Here is a 22852-nt window from a genome sequence, read left to right as displayed (position 1 = left end):
ACCTTGGACAAAGATATTACAGGAAAAGAAAACTACAGATCATGAACATAGAAAAAACTATTCTCAACAAAATATTATCAAATTGAATCCAACAATATATAAAAATAATTGCAAACCATGACCAAGTGGAATTTATCCCATGTGTGCAAAGTTGATTCAACATTCAAAAATCAGCTAATGTGATCAATCACATCAATAGGTGAAAGAAAAAAAGTTGAGTTATCATATTAATAAATGCAGAAAAAGTATTTGACAAAAATCTAACATGCATTCATAACAAAACTAGGAATAGAGGGGAACTTCCTTAACTTGATCAAGAACATCTACAAAAACCCTACAGGTAATATCATACTTTATGGTGAAAACCTTGAAGCTTTCCCATTTTAGAAACAAGGTAAGAATGTTCCCTTCTCATCCCCCCTTTTCAACGTCATACTCAAAGTCCTAGCTGATGTTTAATAGTAAGATAAGAAAGAAAGAAATTATATATAAATTGGAAAGGAAGAAATAAAACTGTCTTTGCTAGCAGATGACAAGATTATCTGTACAGAAAACCAGAAAAAATTGACCAAAGAAAATCTCTTGGAACTAACAAGCAATTATAATAAGGTTGCAGGATACAAGGTTAATACACAAAAGTCAACCACTTTCCTAAATACCAGCAATAAACAAGTAGAATTTGAAATTAAAAACACATTACCAGCACCTAAATTTTGTCCATTACTTGCTAATTTGTGCTTGTATGAGAACTGATGGTGCTACAATACAAGTAGAGGAAATCCACAGAAATTGTTTTTCATTTATCTTGAGACCTGTCTCTGCAACTCTACCATATTTTCTTTTTAAAAGAACTCTTTTAAAAACACATTACAATTTACATTAGCATTCAAAAACATAAGATACTCAAATATAATCTAACAGAACATTTATAAGGCCTGTAGGAAAACTGAAGAACTCTGATTAAAAATATCAAAGAAGAATTAAATAAATAGAAACGTAGCCCATGTTCATGGATAAGAAGATTCAGTATTTTCCAGATGTCAATTCTGTCCAACTTGGTTGGGCATGGTGGCTCACATATACAATCCTATCATTTTGGGAGGCCAAGATGAGAGGATTGCTTGAGCTCAAGGGTTCAAGACCAGCCTGATCAAGAGCATGACCCTGTCTCTAACAAAAAATAGAAAAACTTAGTCAGGCACAGTAGTGTGTGCTTGTAGTCCCAGCTCACTCGAGCCAAGGAGTGAGTTTGCAATGATGACACCATTGCACTCTAACTGAGGTGACAGAAAGAGATTGTGTTTCAAAAATATATATATTTTTTCAACTTAATCTATGGATCAATGTAATCCTATTCAAAATTCAGGCAGATTATTTTGTGGCTATCAACACACTGATTTTAACATTTATATGGAGAGAGAAAAAAAGCCCAGAATAGCCAACTTAATATTAAAGAATAAGATCAGTAGACTAACACTATCCAATGTCAAGACTTACTGTAAAGTTACAGTAATAGTGATATTAATGACATGTCACCAAGACATAGTGATATTGGTGAAAAATAGGCAAATAGATCAAGGGAACAGAATAGAGAGCCCAGATATAAACCCCTATAAATATAGTAAACTGATCTTTGACAAAGAATTAAAAGCAATACAATGGAACAAAGGTAACTCTTTTCAACAAATGGTTCTGGAACAACTGGACATCCATTGCAAAAAAGATGAACCTAGATACGGGCCTAATACCCATCACAAAATTAACTTAAAATGTATCATAAACCTACAAGTCCTAGAAGATAATACAAGAGGAAACCTAGATGACCTTAGGTACAGTAGTGACATTTTAGATACAATTGCAAAAGTATCATCCATAATTGACAGTTTAGTCTTCAATAAAATTAAAAATTTTTTGCCTGCAAAAGACAAGGTCAAGAAAATAAGAAGACAAGTCACAGGCTTGGAGAGAATATCTGCAAAAGCCTTATCTTAGAAAGCAATGCTATCCAAAATATACAAAGAACTATTAAAACTCAACAATAAAAATATGTACAACCTGACTTACAAATGACCAAAAGACTTGGACAGTTACATAATCAAAGAAAATAAGCAGATGTCAAATAAGCACATTAAAAAATGTTCATGCTGGCTTGGCACCTGTGGCTCAAGCAGCTAAGGTGCCAGCCACATACCTGAGCTGGCAGGTACGAATCCAGCCTGGGCCTGCCAAACAACATAATGGCTGCAACAAAAACTAGCAGGGCATTGTAGCGGGCACCTGTAGTCCCAGCTACTTGGGAGGCAGAGGCAGGAGAATCACTTCCCAGGAGTTGGAAGTTGCTGTGAGCTGTGATGCCACAGCACTCTATCCAGGGCAACAGCTTGAGGCTGTCTCAAAAAAATAAGTTCATGCTTATTAAAATATCATATGTTATTAAGGAATCATAAATTCAAATGACAACGAGATGCCACTATATACCAATTAGAATGGCCAGTATCCAGATCACTGACAACACCAAATGCTGATGAGCATATGGAGCAATGGGTACTCTCATTCACTGCTGACGGAAGTGCAAAGTGATATAATCACATTGAAGACAGTTCGGCAATTTTTTGCAAAACTAAACATATTCTGACTATATATTCCAGCAATTATGCTCTTTGGTATTTACTCAAATAAATTTGAAAACTCATTTTCACACAAAAGCTGCGTAGAGCTTTTTTTATAAAGCTGCTGATATTTATAGCAGCTTTATAATTACCAAAACATAGAAGCAACCAAGATTTTCTTCAGCAGGTAAATGGATAAATTGTGATACATCCAGACAGTGGAATATTATTCAGCATCAAAAAGAATGGGCTATCAAGCCATGGAAATACATGGAGTAAACTTAAATGTGTATTACTAAGTGAAGGAAGCCAACCTGGAAAGGCTGCATACTACATGGTTCCAACTATGTGATGTTCTAAAAAAGACCAGGCCATGAAGATAGCATAAGGGATAGTAGTTTCCAGAAGGTATCAGGAAGAGAAGAATAAATTGGCAGAACATGGGATTTTTATAATAGTATTTGGCACAATACTACAATGGTGGATACTTAGTATTACACATATGACAAAGCCCATAAAATGTCCAAAATCAACCGTGAACCCTAATGTAAACAAACCATGGGGTATGGGTGTTGGATGATGTATCAGCGTCAATTGTAATAGGTGATGAAGTCTATGCACGTGTGGAAGCAAGGGTATATAGAAACTTTCTGTACTCTACGATGTTTCTGTGAACCCAAAACTGCTCTTTTAAAAGTTTTTAATAATGAACTCGGCACCTGTAGCTCAAGCAGCTAAGGCACCAGCCACATACCCCAGCGCTGGCAGATTCGAATCCATCCCAGGGCTGCCAAACCACAATGACAACTACAACCAAAAAATAGCTGCGTTTTGTGGCAGGCACCTGTAGTCCCAGCTACTTGGGAGGCTGAGGCAAGAGAATCGCTTAAGCCCAAGAGTTGGAGGTTGCTGCAAGCTGTGACACTACAGCACTCTACCAAGGGCAACATAGTGAGGCTCTGCCTCAAAAAAAAAGTTTTTTTTTGTTTTTTTTTGTAGAGACAGAGTCTCACTGTACCGCCCTCGGGTAGAGTGCCGTGGCATCACACGGCTCACAGCAACCTCTAACTCTTGGGCTTACGCGATTCTCCTGCCTCAGCCTCCCGAAAAAAAAAAGTTTTTAATAATAATAAAAATAAATATGAACGAAAAACAAACCCATAAGGGGATCTTTTCTTTTTTTTTTTTTATTGTTGGGGATTCATTGAGGGTATAATAAGCCAGGTTACACTGATTGCAATTGTTAGGTAAAGTCCCTCTTGCAATCATGTCTTGCCCCCATAAAGTGTGACACACACCAAGGCCCCACCGCCTCCCAAAGCCTTCTTTATATTAGTGTCCAAAAAAAACATACCTAACAGGCTGTGCATTTTCATGGCTAGAAAAGTACACAGTACCCCCCCCCCACCCAACACTGATAATTATTTTTTAAGACATGATTCTCTTAAACTTCTCAATATTGATTAAAACTGAATATTGAAAAAATTGATACTCAGAATTGATTTGACCTACTCAGAAGAAGGAAATCTCAGCCCAGAACTTTCCAGGTTGTGCCTCAGTTTGAGGTTAACAGCTGAAGCCAAGATATACACAAGGGCAAAATTTGTGTTTTACAGAGTCAAATCTCCTGGCAAAATTTTTGTCACTCAGATGCTCTCTCTGTAGACAAAATTCGCTCATTTCAGAGTTTTTTGTTTCCAACTGTAACTCTGCCTACAATCCATGCCAAAAATAAACCATCACTTCTAGAAAAAGTTTCAGGAGAAAACTAACTTCAGCATATTCTAAAAGCAGAAAGCATTGGGCGGCGCCTGTGGCTCAGTGAGTAGGGCGCCGGCCCCATATGCCGAGGGTGGCGGGTTCAAACCCAGCCCCGGCCAAACTGCAACCAAAAAAAAAAAAAAAAATAGCCGGGCGTTGTGGCGGGCGCCTGTAGTCCCAGCTGCTCGGGAGGCTGAGGCAAGAGAATTGCTGAAGCCCAAGAGTTGGAGGTTGCTGTGAGCCGTGTGACGCCACGGCACTCTACCGAGGGCCATAAAGTGAGACTCTGTCTCTACAAAAAAAAAAAATAAATAAAAATAAAAAATAATAAAAGCAGAAAGCATTAACCATTTCAGATAAAAAAAATATCTTTACTGCATGTAATAATGACAATGTGGACTAAATTTATGGTGCTAGATTTGCAGGAATACATCAGACCAGTTCTGCATTTGGGGACCTATCACACTGTGAAGAAGGTGCCTTCCCTGTCTTGTGTCTGCAAAGGGAAAACTTAAAAAGCAGAAAGATACTAAATGTAGAATATAAATGTTTTAACACAATAACTAAGAAAAGGCCAGAAAGGCTATGTTAACCAGTGTGATGAAAATATTTCCAATTGCATATAAAACCAGTGGATGGTACCCCACGATTGCATTAGTGTACACAGCTGTGATTTAATTTGAACAGAGAGAGAGAGAGAGCAGAAAGAATAGAATTGGGAAGAGCAGAGTGTTGATCCTGGTTCTATTCTCAGAGCTGTCATGATGGTAATTCACATTTGCTTCCTCATTTAAGAATTGCCACTGGTAATAGTTGCCCTACATACCTCACAAAACCATGTGAGTATGAGGTGCTACCAATGAAAATATGCTGAAAAAACACAAGTGTAGTACAGACATCATACTAGGTTCATCCAAGATGGTCCTACACAAAATAATGATGCAGGTGACATTTCCCTGAGCATGTTCACTTCCTCACTAGTGTCTTTTTTAGACACTGCCCTCCATGGTCAGTTATCTCAGGGCCAGTCCCAACTACGTTCCCTCTCTCTCTCTTGCTATTGTTTTACTCATTACCTCATGATCTCTGAATGCTATTTATTCCCTTGAGGCTAGAACACCAATGATTTCAACTTTCCATGGAGACCATGAGCCACATGATGATCCCATGTTCATGTGATAATGGAGAAGGCTGGAAAAAGCATTCCTTCTCACATCCTTTCAGGGATTTCATATTCAATATTTTTTAACACTTACCAGTGCTCCCAATTTCTTTGTATAGCCCAGAGAGGCTATTCTAATGGTGGAAACTTTAGTCTACAGAGGCTCACGTCTATAATCCCAGCTCTTTGGAATACCAATGCAGGAAGATTGCTTGAGGCCAAGAGTTTGAGACCAACCTGAGCATAAGCAAGACCTCATTTCTACAAAAAAAAAAAAATAGAAAAATTAGGCGGGTGTGGCAGCATGCACCTGTAGTCCCAGCTACTCAGGAGGCTGAGAGAGGAGGATCACTTGAGGGCAGGAGTCTGAAGTTGCAGTGAGCTATGATGACACCACTATCTTCACCCAGAAGACAGAGAGGTACCCTGACTGAAGAGGAAAGATGGAAAATAAAAGAAAAGGAGAGGAGATAAATTTAATCTAAAAAGATTAAAATGATGACAAATGGTGAAAGATGAGAGTGACATTTTAGAAGAGCCAAAGCCCAGTGAATGACTACTCATTCTGCAGAGTTGTTTTTGCCCACTCTGCCATCTTGGTACCCAGACCATGAGAAGAAATTTCCAGAACCATGTGAACATCATTAGAGCAAACAAGAGGCCAGGAACTTTCTTCCCACACAACTCGTTTGATGGCCAGAGATCCTGGTGCATCACAGAAATAGTATGAAAGACCTGTTTGCTTCCTGGGGACAGTGATTTGTCTCATTTGTTCCACAGACTGCGTACATGTACAGGGAGGTTCCCTTTACATTCTTACACACTTACACTGGTCTTCTCTTTCACTGCCCTCCAGAGAACCAATCACATTTTAGGACTTTAAGAAACATTAAAGATCATCTTTTTCAAATTTGAGACTAAACCCCAATGGAAATTAAAAGACTTGCCCAAGATTGCATGGGTCCTCAATGGGAAAAGAAATAGAAAAAATTTCTGTGATACAGCTTTGATTTGAGTGAATTATGGAAACTCTACAGTGATTATTATCTTGATTGCTAATATTCATTAAGCACTTGCTACAATATGTCATGGAATTTAAGACGCCATCGATCATAAGACTCAGCATTATTTTGTGAACCACCAAGAGAGAAAGAAAATGCCACTATTTTAAATCATGACATCATTGATTGTAAGACATAGTTCGGAGATTAAGTATGAGTCTCAGACTCAATGAAAAATAGTGTGTATCAAGAACTATATGTACCTAATTGCATTTAATTCTCAAAACAGACTTCGGAGGCAGGTACTGTTATTTGACCCATTTTCATTCAGATGAAGAAATAAAAGCTTGCCCACATTTTTTATAAAGCAGCAGAGCCAAGGCAAGTCCTTGCCTGTCTATCTCCAGGGTCTGAGCCCATAACCGCCACATCTCTCTGCAGCTTATAAATCTCTCAGACAAGAACAGAAAGGGGGCCATAGGACAAGATCCTAGTCAATCTCAGATCTATCAGCTCTTACCTCTCCCACCTAGACAACAATGATCTTTCCTCCCCTCCGTGTGCATAGGGCAAGGATATACTTCCCTTTGCAAGCACCCTGTGTCTACTAGCAGTTTCCAGAGCACAGAACTCACTTCAAAATTGACCTATGACTTCTTCTTAAAATGAGCATAATATTCTGAGAAGCGGTCAAATTTTCTGGGACTTGGAGGCTGATTATTCTATTCTATCCACTTTTTTGTGTTTGGAGATCTTTAAATAATATTTTAAAATCCTTTTTTAAAATGATATTTTAAAATCCTTTTTTAAAATGATATTTTAAAATCCTTTTTTAAAATGATATTTTAAAATACTTTCGTAAAATGATATTTTAAAATCTTTCAAAATAATAAATTTTTTAAATATTATTTTAACAAAGGATTGGTTATAAGCCTGTAGTCCCAGCTAGTCAGAAGTTTGAGATAGGACAGTTTGAGCCTGGGAGTTGGAATCCAGCCTGGGCAACACAGTAAGACTCTATCTGTTAAAGACAATAAACCAGTTACAATGTTATATGACAGTAGTCAGCATTTATTAAACCTTTGCTGTTTATGAAAGCACTAATCTTGCTTAAGATAACATACTTAAAAAAATGATTTGGTCCTAAAATACATACAAGAAACTGTGCATTTGCAGCAGAGAGGGCCTCATACTCTTTCTGAGACTTCAAGGTAGAAAAGGTTTGATCAAAGTCTTGGCGGGGGAATAAATAGATTTAGTGTTAGGACCGAATGAGAAAGAAAACTGTGTGTACAAAGGCAAAAAGTGCCAGAGAATCTTTAGGAAAAGACTTTAGGAAACTACACGGCAATCCCAAGGTAACATTTCACACATATTCTGCTCATGATGGAAGACCAGTGTTTCTCTTGAGTGTTCTACCTTGCTAATCCATGAGCTCAGAGTGTCTTTTAGATATTTTCAAAGAGCTCTCTTAAGAATTGACTTAGTAAATGTGGCATGTAAAGGTCTTAGCAAAATAACTAAGAAAATGACAGGAAAGCTATGTTAACTAGTGTGATAAAATGTGTCAAATGGTCTATGAACCAAGTGTATGGTGCCCCATGATCATACTAATGTACACAGCTATGATTTAATAAATAAATAAATAAATAAATAAAAAAGAATTGACTCATCTGTGTTCACACAGAGAACAAGCACCTTGCCTTTCCCACACTTGGAGTGACGTTCTGGGAAATCTCTGTGTGCGCGCATGTGTGCACGCACGGGAGCTTTCACACACCTGTTAAGAAAACTGATTCTATGAATCAGTCCTTCATGGAATTATTCTCCCTCTTAACAGCCAGGGAGAACTTGGGGCTTGGCATGTCTATCAAAAATAAAATAAAAGAAAAAAATGTTTGCGGTTTGGCATTTCCATAAAATCTAAAATTTTTTAATTAATTTGTTTAAAGAAAAAGTAGGGAAAGCAGGCCTGATCACCACTAAAGCAACGGAATCTTGATATATCCATAGAAATGGGGCTGATTATGCTGAGACCTGGACTCCATTCAGCCTGGAGGCCCCATGCAGGGGGCCTGTGGGAGCCTCTCAGGCCACTGAGCCCTGGCTGAGGGCAGGAGGGAGAGCGGCAGAGCTGGGGCAGGCCATAGACAGTGAAGGGGACAGGAGCAGGGAGGGAAGGGAACAGGAAGAGTGAGGACCATAAAAGGGGACTCCTAGGAAAGTGAATATTCACTGAAAAGCCCACAGATTAGCAGGTCCTTGAGCTGGCTGAAGACTTAAAGGACAAAGTTCAGCTGAAAAACTGATGCTGACTTCTCCAAACGGATGCTCAGTTCACAGAAGCTTAGACACGCTGGCTTCCCTAAAATATTTTTAAATATTAAATTGAAACAGTGTTGAATAAATCATGCTCTTTTCTAGATATTTGGCTTTCTTTCATATGTATACCAAACTCTTCTCTTTCCCCAAACCACTTTTCTCCTCCACATGAGAAAAATACATCTCTAGTAATGTATTAGTTACCAGACTCCAATGCTCTCTTTTTCTCCATTTGGGGAATAGATTGGATAACCGGAATATTTATGTTGGACTATCATCTATTTGTTTCCTTTGGTGATCACAGTGTTAGCTGAGGGAAGCCAGGAAGTCAACAGTGATGTTTAAAATACCAAGCTGATGAGAAGGGTGGAGTTTGCAAATGAAAGTAATTAAGCTTATTAGTCAAAAGCAGAGAAAAAGAAAACCCAGCCAATGGTGCACTAGAATAGAAAAGGCTTTTCTTAAAGGAAGGCTACCATGAAATTGACAGTTAAAAATAGGGCGGTGCCTGTGGTTCAATGGAGTAGGGTGCTGGCCCCATATGCTGGAGGTGGCGGGTTCAAGCCCAGCCCCAGCCAAAAACTGCAAAAAAACTGCAAAAAAAAAAATGAAATTAGTTTTTAAATCCTTGGAAAGCATCCCCTTGCCAAGGGGACACCAATGCCTAAGTCCATCAGGGATGTCCACCATGCACCACAATGGAAAACTACGAGCTGTCTTCTTGGGCCACACATTCAATATACAAACACTAATAAAAGCTGATGAGCAAAAAAAAAAAGCTGCAGGCATGATTTTCATGATATACAACACCACAGGTAAGCAGAAAAAGTCCTCACATAATCTACATGCAGCCCTGGGGTGCAGGCTGGACATCCCTGCGTGAATATTTTCAGTGGATCCTTTATCTGTTCACACTTGGTCTGCACATTTTCTTCCCTCTACTGAACTGACAGGTATCTACAAATTGTGTAGTATGGGGACTTTTTTCTTCTAGGCTGCTAAAGTTCACAAACTGTTCTGGAGACTCATTCATTCCGGCTCAGAAATAAAATCTGAACTCTTAGACTTTGAAAATCAGTTTTGCCACTTTGCCCATGGGTGGGTTAAAGGGCACCCCACAACAGGGGCAGCAGGAAGCGCCCATGCTGGGCAAGCAATTCTCGCTCAATCGCCTTCATTACTTTCCTTTGTTCATTCACTTCTAAAGCCATCATCCCAGATTGCAAAAATTGCCGAGTCATGAGTGTTAGTCATAAAAAGTCGTCTTCTGGACTTCTCTGGCTTTACAGGTGTGTTTGTTTGTTTGCAGACATGCAGCGCCAGAGACCATTTAGCTACCGTCATTTCTCTGACCTCCAACTCCCAGGTTGTAAACACCCCCCCGGACTTGCCCAGCTCTTCCTTTACAGCCAAGCCTGTTTTCCCAGGCATCTCTGACTTAGGAGGCCCGGGGAGGAAGAGAAAGTGTGCACGCACAGGCGCACAAACACAAAATCCGTTCCACGGGGAGGGCAGCCTGCCGCACAGTGGGAACCAAGAGATACAGGGCTGCCGAGTAACAGATGCGAGTTTCCCGTGCTCCGGTTCAGCTGGGAATGCAGGCTGTACAGCAGAAATAAATCACATGGAACTTGCTGTCATCTCTCTACCTTCCTGCTAAACCCTTCGACACTGCACTTGACTGGCTGGTGTCGCTGTAGTTTTTAAACGAAGGCTGGAAACTGGCATTGGCAGCGCCGCCTAATTTTTAGCTAATACCTTTGTGGGCTCTGCGTTCGCATCTGGCCAGTGCCATCACGCTGGGTATGATTATAATAGGCTGCTGCTCTTTCCCAAGCAGGAAGCTTGGAGTCCTGTAACCGACAGCCTAAACAGAGGCTTGTTCCAAACACAACAGCACATCGCAGCCAGGGAAGGGTCTGCCGTGTGGGACTTCTCCCAAGGCATAAAAAAAAAGGAGAGAGGGAGAGAAAAATGTGTTAACTGTGCTAACAGTGCCAAGTAATATGCTTCGTTAAAAATTTAATCACCTACAAGTGCAAAACAAGTGCAAAGCAATCATGTTGTAATTAGCACAGCAATTAACACCTCCCTTTTCGATAGCACATGCATCCTAGGAAGGGCAGGATTGCAAGTGTTTATGCTGCTGACAGGCTTGGTTCCTATAGCGAGGGGAAAAAACGCTTAAATAGAATTTTTCAGTTTCTGGCATTTGGTCTCTTCTGTGCTCATGAAACCTCAGAACTGGCTGCCATTTTGGTTTTGTGCGGAAGTTGTTCCGCTGTGTGGTGAAAATAATCAACTTTCCCGTTTTATGTGTTGTCTAAAGCTTTTTTTTAGTATCCCTTTCCCCTTTTCTAACATTAAAACAATTAAGTCAGTATTAGGACCAAATTTGCCATGCACATCAACACAATTTGCATGCTAAATGGCACTTACTACCAAAAGCAAAGAAAAAAAAATTGCTTTCCTCATCCTTTTATTGCAAATAAACAAACAAAAACAAAATAACTCAATGCCAAGATAAATGACTAATGGGAACATTGCCCTAAAAGTATTTCTTTTATCACTTCCGAAAACTTAAGTCTCCTCTAATACCACCAAGATCAGTCTTAGAGACTAAGCATCAGTTCTTTAAGGAAGTGGTATAGGGAAGAAAGGTGGCCCCATATCAAATGCAACTCAGATAACTTGTCTAGATGGAACATGGCCCCGAGGCTTCTAGTATTGCCTGGGAAGTACCTATTCCAGCATGTACTGCAAGCCATCCTGATTTATAGGTACCCCAGAGCTCATCTTAGTACATGGAGAGTTGTGGGTAACATAGCTGGGAACGTAGAGCAGGTAGTGAACCAAAGACAGTTAAGATGTCTTTTAACTTTCCATTCTACCGCATGTCTCTAGCCCAGATGGATGAAAGCATGTCCGAGGGGGCAGTGTGAGATGCCATGGATTAAATATCCATGCGAATGGCTCACTATGAGAATGGAACCTAGGTATCGACTCTGAAACTTTAAATGTATTTGAAAAACATTTTATAAGAAAGTAAAAAAAAAAAAACCCTTATGAAATATACAAGGATTTAAGAATTTAAGAAATAGCGTGATAGAAAGGCAAATTAAATCTTTAGGTTGAATTTGTTTTATTCTCCTTGGCCATTGATGGAATAAACGGAATAAATGGAATATAAACGTGTTTTAAGAAGTAAAGGATACATTTGGAGTGTGATGTTAAGAAATAGAAAAGTAGTTGCCCATGCTTTACATTTTTGACTTTGTAACAGCATTGCTAAGACATGAGCAATGAAAAGCAGGAGCCCAAAGAACTGGCTGACATTCCAGTATTCTGCCGTCTACAGAAAGTGCGGGCATTCATAGAAGCCATTCATGTTCCTGGTTTGCTATTTTTTTTGCCTTTTCCCAGCAATTCTTTTGTTCCCGCTCAGAAGGCCATCCTAAAAAGCTGAGAAAAAGAACCTCAGTGAGATAGAAAGCAACAGTTTGTAAGTGGGGCAAAGGATAATGAAAAATTCACACTGGGAAGCTGAGTAGGAAGTCAAATGAAATCCCTGTCTCAAATACAAAGAGGACAAACGTCTTATTATGTTAAAAAGCCTCAAATTAAGTGTGTAGAGCTACTTGGAGTAGACAGTTCCCATAGTCATAGTTTTTATTCATTCTTACAAAAAAGTCCTTTAAGACCAATGTTCTTTAAATATTGCTACATTTATAAAACTGGTTGAAAATGTCTGCCATATTGTAGCCTTAATCCAAAGACCCAGATAACATAGCCCTGCATGTACATTTATTTACAATAAATGTTTTGTCTTTGCTGCTCAATTTTTTCTGTTTTACCAAATAGGCTTAAATGCCAGAAAGTTTAAACACACACTCATTGTGCAACTTTGGTAATCTTTTCACCTTGTCTAGGTGCTTAATTCATTCATCTAATAAGCAGTACTTATGTACCAGGTATCGATACAGGACTAGACACTCTCTATACCATAAACACTTGTTAACAATAACAACAAAATAAGGACCCCAGAATTCTAAGCTCCATGAGAAACTTTATTCACTACCCTATTCCCAGTGCCTCACACAGAGCCTAGTAAACTTTTAAAAATCTATTAAATATAGCCGGGTGTTGTGGCGGATGCCTGTAGTCCCAGCTGCTAGCGCCTATAGTCCCAATCCTCTAGGCTGAGGCAAGAGAATCAAGTAGGCCCAAGAGTTAGAGGTTGCTGTGAGCCGTGTGACGCCACGGCACTCTACCTGAGGGCGGTACAGTGAGACTCTGTCTCTACAAAAAAAGAAAAAATAATAAACCTGTTTTGCAAAAAAAAAAAAAAATCTATTAAATAATGAATGAATTAATAAAACAATTATCAACCAATCCACCATAAACTGACGGCCTAGAAGTCAAGTCAGTGTATAAATATGCCTAACACAACTTCTAGATTGATGAGTACCTTAAGAAAGAGACACATTAAGTACTAGAGGAGGATGGAGAAATACTCTCATTTTAAGTACTGAAGGGAGAAGACAAAGTGAGGATGATAGAAACAATAGGTATTGAGTTTAGCAGGAGCGTGGTGTTCCTCAGTGGAGATAATGTTGGAACAATACTGGAAAGGTAGGTGGAAGCTATTTGCAGAAGCCTTGAATGCCTGCCAACGAAAATTAAGTTCAGAAAGAGAAGCCAGATTAATCTGGCTACAATGTGTAAAAGTGATTAGACTAGAAATAGACTGGCAGCAGGGAGACCAATTAGCAAGTGACTGGGATAGTCCATGCAAAACTTAAAAGTTTACCTGAACTGGGTAAAGGCAATGTAGATGAGAATTGGTGAATTTCCACAGAAGTTGGCTAGTGAAACCTGGGCCATGTCAAAAAACATTGAGGTTTCAGTGCCTGGTGGGAGGGAAGATACAGGTTCCACCCACAGAAATTAGGAACACAGAAACAAGAGCCTTTGGGGGAGATGAGATGAAGATTTTGGTTTTCAATGTACTTTTTTTTTTTTTTTTTTTGGAGACAAGGTCTCATTCTGTCACCCAGGCAGGAGTATAGTGGCAGTATCATAGCTCACAGCAACCTCAGACTCCCTGGCTCAAGTGATCCTCCTGCCTCAACATTCTAAGTAGTTGGGACTTTAGACATGTATCATGATACCAGCCTAACTTCGTTTTTTTTTGTTGTTTGTTTGTTTGTTTGTTTTTAAAGTAAGAGGTAGAATCTCACTTTGTTCCCCAGGCTGGTCTAGAACTCCTATCCTCAAGTGATGGTTCCACTTCAGCCTCCCAAAGTGCTAAGATGATAGCTGTGATACATCACGTCCAGCCTACATGGACTACTTTTAAAGGGATGGCTGGATAGTTGTAAGCAAGTGAAAGGCACCTAAAAATGTCAATCTAAAGCTTCAGAAAGAAGTCAAAACTGTAAGTATCACAAAAACAAAAGTTTAGGAGCCTCTGAATATAGTTTTGGGATCAGCCATCTGGCTAAAGCCATGAAACTGAATGAGAGAGAAAAGAAAAGTGAAGAAAAACCTTGAAGACTAGCTAAATATGGGAGGGAAAAAGGAAGCCAGGGAGGAAAGAGGATAATGCAGAGCCATGAAATCCAAGAAGAAGAGAATTTCAGAAAGTTTATGGCTCCAAATGCTGGAAAAAAAAAAAAAAAGAAGAAAGAAAAGAAAATAGATATGAGCTTTAAAAAGGCCATTGGATTTGATCACTAAGAAGTGACTGATGACCTCAAAGAATGCAATTTCCATAGACTGGTAAAGTCAGTAGACTGACTGTAAGGAATTAAGGGTAGAAAGAATAGTAAATCAGTAGAAGTAGAGAATACAGATAATGCTTTCAAGAAAAGTGGCATTTAGGGGAAGAGAAAAAAAAAGGAGACTATCTTAGGAAAGTAAAGGTCAAAGGTCAGTTTCCTTAAGACCAATGTGCCTCAAACTGAAGGAGGGTATTTAACAAATAAGATTGAAGATACAAGTAGCAAGGGATAATTGGTGGAACAAGTTTCCAGAGCAAACAAGAGGAATATGATGGCCTGGGAGCCGCGAGGGGTGACTATAACTCCAGAGAACTAAAGTAGAATTTCTTCTGCCAAGTCACTAGGAAATGAAGGCAAACTTAATGGAAAGAAATACTGAAGTGAAAAATGAGAAATTTTGAAGGACTCAACATTCTTTTTAAAAAAGGAGGAGTCAACTAAGACTTCCACTTGTGGGAAAATGAAGAAGCAGATATACTTTAATCTATTCCTCCTACTAAGTACACCAAAATACATTACATTAAGCAAACATAAGAAGTCTGTGAAAGAAGGAGAGATAATAGCAGACCTTTAAAAAAGCTAAGACCCTCAGGACGCAAGGAATAATATAATGTGGAATTTCATGAGTTTTCTTTTTGCCTCATATGACCTACATTTGGAGCTAAGAAGTTAATCCAGAAGTTCCAACAAGCACAGACCAAAAAAAAAAAGAATTTAGGGCCAGGCATAGTGCCTCACACCTATAATCCTAACACTCTGGGAGGCTGAGGCAGGAGGATCACTTGAGGTCAGAAGTTTGAGAGCAGCCTGAGCAAAGCAAGACCCCGTATCTACTAAAAATAGAAAAATTAGCTGGGTGTGGTAGTGGGTGCCTGTAGTCCCAGTTACTTGGAATACTGAGTCAGGAGGATCACTTAAGCCCAGGTGTTTGAGGTTGCTGTGAGCTAGGCTGAGGCACAGCACTCTAGTCCACACAACAAAGTGAGACGCTGTCTCAAAACAAAATGAAACACAAGTTGGTAGGAGCAGCCAAGCAAAACAGAAAAGCTTTCAAACAGTAATCATACTAGTCCAGTAAAACACTACGTAACATCTAAGGCCCTACCACACTCACACCAGAAAGTGGAAAGCCTAGACTTCCACCCTTAAGAGGCCATAACAAGATTTCCAAACATACCCACAGGGATGGCAGGCTTAAAGAAGGCCAGATAGGGATGTGGAACTTTCATCCCCAGTAGGAGATGGTATCAATGGAGGCCACAAGAAGGACAGCAATAAAGCCCTACTATGCTCCCAGCCACACAGCTATTGGTTGAGGCCTAGTGGGGAGCTAAAATTTCTAGTTTCTCCCAGCACTAAGAAGGATGACCTGGACTTCCACCCCCTATCTGTCAGTAATGAGGAGTTACTCCCTCTTCTACCATCACAGTGTGTCAGAAGAAGGGAGCAAAAACAGAAAGTTTAAATAAAATCCAGTGTCTCAGGGCCAAGCATGGTGGCTTATGCCTATAATCCCAACACTCTGGGAGGCCTAGCTGGGCAGATCACAAGCTCATGAGTTCGAGACCAGCCTGAGCAAGAACAAGACCCCATCTCTAAAAAGTATCCAGATGCTGTGGCATGCACCTATAGTCCCAGCTACTCGGGAGGCTGAGGCAAGAGAATCACTTGAGGCCAAGAATTTGAGGTTGCTATGAACTATGTCACCACAGCACTCTACCAAGGGTGACAAAGTGAGACTCTGTCTCAAAAAAAAAAAAAAGATCCAGTGTCTCATAGCATAACACCAAAAATGTTCAGGTATTGAATAAAAATCACGCATCATATGAAGAACTAGGATCATCTCAAACCAGATGAAAAAAAGACAATATATATCAATATCAAGGTGACAGAGATATTAGAATTACTTGAGAACGATTTTAAAGCTCCCCACTAGGTCTCAACCAATAGCTATGTGGCTGGGAGCATAGGAGTGCTGACAATGATTTTACAGAAGCCATTATAAAAATGCTCTAAATGGCAATTATAAACACACTTTGAACAGGAAAAAAAATGTAGAAAAACCTCAGATAAGAACCAGCGATTCTAAGCAAACAAATCAAAAATACATAGAAAAACCAAATAGACATTTTAGAACTGAAAAACACAATAATCAAATAGAAAACTCACTGAGTGAGCTCAATAACAAAATGAAGCAGACAAAGGAAACAATCGGAGAACTGAAATAAAACAATGGAAATTACCCAAACTGAACAATTGGAAAACAAATGAACAGAGACCAAGAAAACATCTGCAGGACTATAATAAACGATGTAAGCTTTGTGTTACAAGAGTCTTAGAAAGAAAGGAGAAAGAGAGCAGAGCTAAAATTAAAATAGTACCTGGAAACCCCCCAACTTTGGAAAAAAACATAAACCTACAAATCCAGAAAGTGAAGCAATCTCAAAACAGGGTAAACCCAAAGAAATTCACACCAAAATACATCAAAAGCCAAACTTCAGAAAACTAAAAACAAATACAAATTCTTGAAAGCAGCAAGACTAGAAATGGTGCCTTACTGACAGGTGAGCAAACAATTTAAAGACCACAGATTTCTCATCAGTAATCACCAAGACCAGAAGAATTGGCACAACATTACACAAGTGCTAAAAGAAAATAACTGTCCATTATAATCTTAGCCAAGGATTGGGTGGCGCCTGTGGCTCAGTCGGTAAGGCGCCGGCCCCATATACTGAGGGTGGCGGGTTCAAACCCGGCCCCAGCTGAACTGCAACCAAAAAAAAAAAAAAAAATAGCCGGGCATTGTGGCGGGGGCCTGTAGTCCCAGCTACTCGGGAGGCTGAGGCAAGAGAATCGCTTAAGCCCAGGAGTTGGAGGTTGCTGTGAGCTGTGTGAAGCCACGGCACTCTACCGAGGGCCATAAAGTGAGACTTGTCTCTACAAAAAAAAAAAATCTTAGCCAAGGATTATAGCTAGCCAAGATGTCCTTGAGAAAGGAAAGGAAAATAAAGGAATTCTCAAATGAAGAAAAATTAAGATAATTTGTCATCATCAGACCTACCTTAACAGAATGGCTGAAGAAAGTCCTGTAAGCAAAAATGAAATAAGCAAGCAGAAAGAACATAGTGTGTATTAATGTGGATTAATACACACTAATGTGTAAGTATAGTGTATAAGACTATAATGAACATGGTGTATATGAAGGAAATACAGTAGTCTTTCCTTCTCCCCTAAGTCTTCTAAATGATGTCTGATTGTTGAGGTTAAAAATTATAACACTATTTGATGTATTACTAAATGTATGCAAAGAAAATATTTAAGATGATTATATTTTAAACAAGGAAGTTAAAAAGATGTGAAGGGAGGCAGTAAAATGACAACACCAGTAGACTGCAGTAAGTTAGACATATATAATTCCATACCAAGAGAAACCACTAAAAATATAAACACAAAGAAGTACATTCAAAACACTATCTCTGAGAGTGAGGCTTTCAAAATGAAACAAACAACAACAAAAAAAAACCCTACAAACAAATCCAAATGTAATTCTAAAAAATGTTCAAGTCACCCAACAGAAGCAGGAAAAAGAAAATAGAACAAATCAAAAACAAAAAAATAAAATGGCAAATGTAAGCTCTATATTATCAATAATTACTTTAGTTATAAGTTGTCTAAATAAAACAATTAAAAAACAAAGATTGGCAGAATAGGTTAAAAACATAGCCTAACCATATGCTGTCTACAAAACCTCATGTCAAATATAGCCATATAGGTAGATGAAAGTAAGGATGAAAAATTACATTCCTAGCAAAAGAAATCAAGTGTAACAATATTTATACCAGATAGAGTAGACTTGAGAACAAAAAATAATAATAATCAAAGACAAAGAAACACATTATGTAATGATAAAAAACAGTCCATCTACCAAGAAGGCATAGCAATTCTAAGTGAATTGTACCCAAAAAAACATAGCTTCAATGTATGTAAAGCAAAAAATGAAAAAACATAAAGAAGAAATAGACAAATCCACAACTATAACTTGTACTTCAACATCTTTTCTCAACAATTAATAGGGCTACTAGACAAAAAAAATCAACAGGAATATAGAAAACTCAATAACACCATCAAATAATAGGCTCTAATCAACACTGATAGGATGCTATACCCAACAAGAGCAGAATACAGTGTTTTCAAGTACACAAGGAATATACACCAAGATGTCTATCTTATAACCCATACCCTGGGTTATAAGACTCATCACAACAGATTTAAAAAATTGAAACCATACAGCATGCAATCCCTGCATAATGTAATCAAACTGGAAATCAGTAATAGAAAGATAACAGGAAAGTCTCTAATTACTTAGAAACTAAACAAAGCACTTCTAAATAATCCATGAGTCATGAGGATATTTTAAGAGAATTACAAAAATTTTAAAATATGTTGAACTGGATAAAAATAAAAACAAAATTCGTCAAAATTTGTGGGCAACAGCTAAAGCAGTGCTGAGAAGGAAATTTATAGCACTAAATGCATACATTCAAAAAAGGAAAAAGTCTCAAGTGAATCCTACCCCAAGAACCTTGAAAAATTCAAAATAAACCCAAAACAATAAAGAAAGTATAGAGGTAAGAGCAGAAATCAGTGAAATTGAAAGCATAAAGCGTAGGAAAAAACTCATAAAATAAAGAACTGATTCTTTAAAATTATTGATTAGGTTGACAAAACTCTAGCAAGCTTAACAAAGAAAAAAGCAAGGAAGGCACAAATTTACCAGTATCAGGAATGAAACGGGCTATCACAACATCCTGAGTAAGTGTCTCTTCCTTGAACTAGCTTTAATCAGGATCCGAAAAACTCCCTTCCCAATGAGGTCTCCTAACTTTTGAGCTTCCATGTTCATCTCTAGTCTCTCCAATTTTAGCAGAATCCAGCTGGGTCAGTTTAGTGAAAATCCTCCACCCCTAGTATCTGATCAAATTCCTTATCCCCTAGCCTCAACACCTTATCACTCTGGCCTGTCTTCCACAATAATCCAGTCAAGTCAGTTTAGCCAGAATCCCCTTTTCCCCTCTTGTCTCCTTCTAGTAATTTTCCATCTACTGACCTCCACCCAGCTCCTTAGGCTATAAATCTCCACTTGTAATCAGAGTTGAGCCTGATCTCTCTCTCCTTCTACAAAATCCCATAGTAGTAGGCCCCCTAGAATAGTCAGCTTTATTATTCATTAACAAGTGTCGAGAATAATTTTTTTTTGACAAGACCCTACAAACATCAAAATGTAAGAAAGGAATACTACCAAAAACTTTACTTACATAAATTTGAAAACTTAGGTGAAATGGACTAATTCTTTAAAGGTATAAACTACCATAATCATTCATCATGAAATAGATAATTTAAATAGCCTTAAAACTATTAGGGACATTGAATTTGTGATTTAAACACTCTCAAGATAAAAACTTCCAGGCCCAAATGATTTTACCAGTGAATTTTACCAAATGGTAAAGATTTAACACTAATTCTATAAATCACAAAAAATAGAAGTAACTTTTTCCAATTTATTTTATGAAGCTAATATTATTCTTATACCAAAACCAGACAATTAAAAAAAATGCATACTCCTCATGAATATAGACACAAAAATCCTTAACAAAATATTGGCAAATAAATCAAGCAATATTAAACAATATTTAGCATTATTATATACCATGACCAAGTGGGGTCCATTCCACAGACGAAAGGCTGAATGAATATTTGGAAATTAGTCAAGATAATTCACCAGGCTAAAGAAGAAAAAAAAAAAATCACATTTTCATATATATTAATGCAGAAAACACCTTTAAGAAAATTAAATATCCATTCGTGATAAAAAAAAAAAAGCACACAGAAAAATAGGAGTAGAGTGGAACTTCCTCAAATTAATACAGAGCATATACAAAAAAAAAAAATTCTACAGCTAATATTTACTTAATGATGAAAGGTAATGATTTCCTCCTAAGAGCTGGAACAAAGGAGGGATGTTCACTCTGATTATTCTTATTCTTGAAAATTCTTTAGCCTGTTTAATAAGGCAAGAAAGGGAAATAAAGGCATCCATATTAAAAGGAAGAAATAAAACAGCAGGGTAAAACTTGCAGAAGACATCATTGTCTATGGAGAAAACCCTCAAAAAACTACAAAAATTTCATACAACTAATATGAGTCAGCTAGATCCAGAAACACACAAAATCAATCATATTTCTACATCCCAGTAATGAACGTGGACATTGAAACTTAAAATACAAGATTATTTACAATTCTTGAAAAAAGTAAAATAAAAAATGAATGCAAATCTAACCCAACATGTGCAGGACTTGTGTGCTGAAAACTACAAAACAGTGATGAAAAAAACCAAAGAAGACATAACTAAAGGAAGAGGCAGATGCTGTTCACAGACTGGAAGTCTCAACATGATAAAATGGCAACTCTCCCCAAATTGAAATGTAAGTTTACATTAGTTTGCTAAGGCTGTTGTAACAAGTTACCAGAAACTGAGTAGTTTAAAATAAGAGAATTATTTTCTCTCACAGCTCTGGAAATCAGAATTTAAAGCAAATGGGTTAACACAGTTGGTTCCTTCTGGAGTCTCTAAGAGAAAACCTGCCCCATCTCTCCCAGCTTCTAATGGCTTTCAGAAAGCCTTGGCATTCCTTGGATGGTGGCAACATAATGCCAATCTCTGCCTCCATCTTCACATGGGCTTTCTTCCCTGTAGATTTCTGCATCCCTTTGTTTTCTCTCCTCTCATAAGGATGCTAGCTGTGGGATTTAATCCAATATGGCTTCATTTATAGTTAACGAATAGCATCTACAAAGATGCTAATTCCAAATAGGATCACATTCTGATAGTCTGGCTGGGCATGAACTTTGGAAAGACACTATTCAACCCACCACAAAATTTAACACAATTCCTATAAAAATCCTAGCTATGTTGTTTGTAGATATAGATAAGAGTACTATAAAATTCATATAGAAAGGCAAAGGAACTCTCATGGTTTAAATAATTTTGATAAAGAACAAAGAAGTCAGAAGAATCGTTTTGCCTTATTTCAAGATTGCATGGCCACAGCAATCAACACCTTTTTTCATGTTTGGTGGAGATATAGACACACAGATCAATGAAACAGAAAAGAGAACCCAGAAATAGACCCATGCAAAACCAACTCCATGAAGAAAAGACAGCTTTTTCAACAAACAGTGCTGGAGCAAGTAGCTAGCCACAGACAAAAACAAACCTCGACCCAACCTCCACATCATATGCCAAAATTCACTCAAATGAATTGGGCTTATATGTAAAACATCAAACCATAAAACTCTTAGAAAAAAATAGCAGAATATCTTCAGGAGCTAAAATTAGGTAAACAGTACTTAGGCATGAAACCAAACCACAATAATAATAAATAATTATAAATTGAACTTTAGCAAAATGAAAACTTTTGCTAAACTCATCCTCCTTTTGTTAAGAGGATGAAAAGAAGCTACAACCAAGAAAAAATATTTGGAAACCATATACCCAACAAAAGCCTATTATCTAGGTAATAAAGAGTTCTCAAAACTCAACATTTAAAAAAAAAATCCAGTTAGAAAACGGGCAAAAGATATGCAGAGACAATTCACTGAAGAGTCTATACAGATGGCAAGTAAGTGCATGAAAAGATGTTCACTATCATTAGCGATTAGGGAAATGCAATTTAAAGACATAATGAGATATCATCACACACCTACTAAAATGGCTAAGATAAAAAATAGTGACAACACCAAATGCTGGTGAGGATGCAGAAAAACTGGATCACTCATGCATTGCTAGTGGAAATGTAAAATGCATTTGCTGGTGGCAAACAGCCACTCTGGAAAGCTGTTTGGCATTTGTTTAACCATGAAAATATCAAGCAATTGAACCGTGGACATTTATCTTAGAAAAATAAAGAAAAAAAAACTCATGCACAAATGTTTAGAACAGCTGTATTTATTTTTTCTATTTATTTATTTATTTTCCTCTGTTCAAATAATCATTATTATTTTATTGTTTGGGATTCATTGAGGGTACAAAGAATTAGCTTACACTAATTGCATTTGTTCAATACAGCGCCTCTTATAATTGTGTCCCACAACCAACAGGTGTGCCATACACCATGACCTCCCCATGCCCCTTTCTCCTCCTCTCTCCCCACTTCC

General features: G+C 38.0%; 1 non-coding gene across 1 annotated transcript; it reads left to right on the top strand.

Annotated features, from left to right (window-relative positions):
- Window positions 1-702: 702 nt before the first annotated feature.
- LOC128595218 (small nucleolar RNA SNORA55) lies at window positions 703-837 on the top strand. Its single transcript, XR_008382866.1, has one exon. It is a non-coding gene; the product is annotated as a small nucleolar RNA SNORA55 (small nucleolar RNA).
- Window positions 838-22852: the final 22015 nt, after the last annotated feature.

Source organism: Nycticebus coucang, chromosome 9 (genome assembly GCF_027406575.1).
Source record: "Nycticebus coucang isolate mNycCou1 chromosome 9, mNycCou1.pri, whole genome shotgun sequence".
NCBI classification, from domain to species: domain Eukaryota; kingdom Metazoa; phylum Chordata; class Mammalia; order Primates; family Lorisidae; genus Nycticebus; species Nycticebus coucang.
The sequence above is the reverse complement of the archived record's forward strand: the minus strand, read 5'-3'. Positions and strand labels throughout refer to the sequence as shown.